Source organism: Chenopodium album, chromosome 22, assembly GCF_948465745.1.
Source record: "Chenopodium album chromosome 22, dcCheAlbu1.1, whole genome shotgun sequence".
Lineage (NCBI taxonomy): Eukaryota > Viridiplantae > Streptophyta > Magnoliopsida > Caryophyllales > Amaranthaceae > Chenopodium > Chenopodium album.
The window spans coordinates 26,509,442-26,510,145 of NC_137855.1; the positions used below are offsets into that span (position 1 = coordinate 26,509,442).

Genomic DNA, 704 nt, shown 5'->3' on the forward strand with positions numbered 1-704 from the left:
CTTCGAGATTCGGCCCGCGATGATAAATTTGATAGAATGGAGGCAATATAGTGGAGCAAAACATGAGAGCCCTCTTGCACACTTGAATGAGTTCGAGAAATATTGCAAAACAATCAAGGTAAATGGGGTAACTCAAGAGTTTGTGAGATTAAAGCTATTTCCTTTTTCTTTGATAGGAAGGGCTCTTGAATGGCTTGAGAAGGAGGTGAGGCCTAACTCCTTGAGAACTTGGGACGAGGTCACCACGGCCTTCTTAGGGAGATTCTATTCTCAAAAGAAGACGGCCGAAGCAAGGGCTTTGATCTAAGGCTTCCGTCAAAGGGCTAGTGAAACCATATATGAGGCATGTGAACGATACAAAGAATATCAAAGGGAGTGCCCTCATCATGGCATTCCATCATATCAAGTGCTTCAAATTTTCTATGGGGGCTTGAGCCCACAAGGAAAGACTAGCTTGGATGCGGGAGCGGGTGGCCCGATTATGAACAAAACGGAGGAGCAAGTCATCGAGATAATTGAGGATGTGGTGAGACACCACATGGATTGGCAAGAAGGAGAGAGGGAGTCTTTAAGCAAAGGAGGGAATGCGGTCTACTCCGTCGATCACCTCAACGCCATCAATAATTTGACATCTCAAATAGCCAATCTTGGCAAGGAAATGACATCTATCAAGGCAAAGCTAGAGACTTCCACTTCACAACAAG

The 704-nt window shown here is 45.2% G+C and overlaps 1 non-coding gene across 1 annotated transcript; it reads right to left on the reverse strand.

Annotated features, from left to right (window-relative positions):
- Nucleotides 1-287: 287 nt before the first annotated feature.
- Nucleotides 288-393, reverse strand: LOC145606511 (small nucleolar RNA R71). The gene has a single exon (XR_014105371.1). It is a non-coding gene; the product is annotated as a small nucleolar RNA R71 (small nucleolar RNA).
- Nucleotides 394-704: the final 311 nt, after the last annotated feature.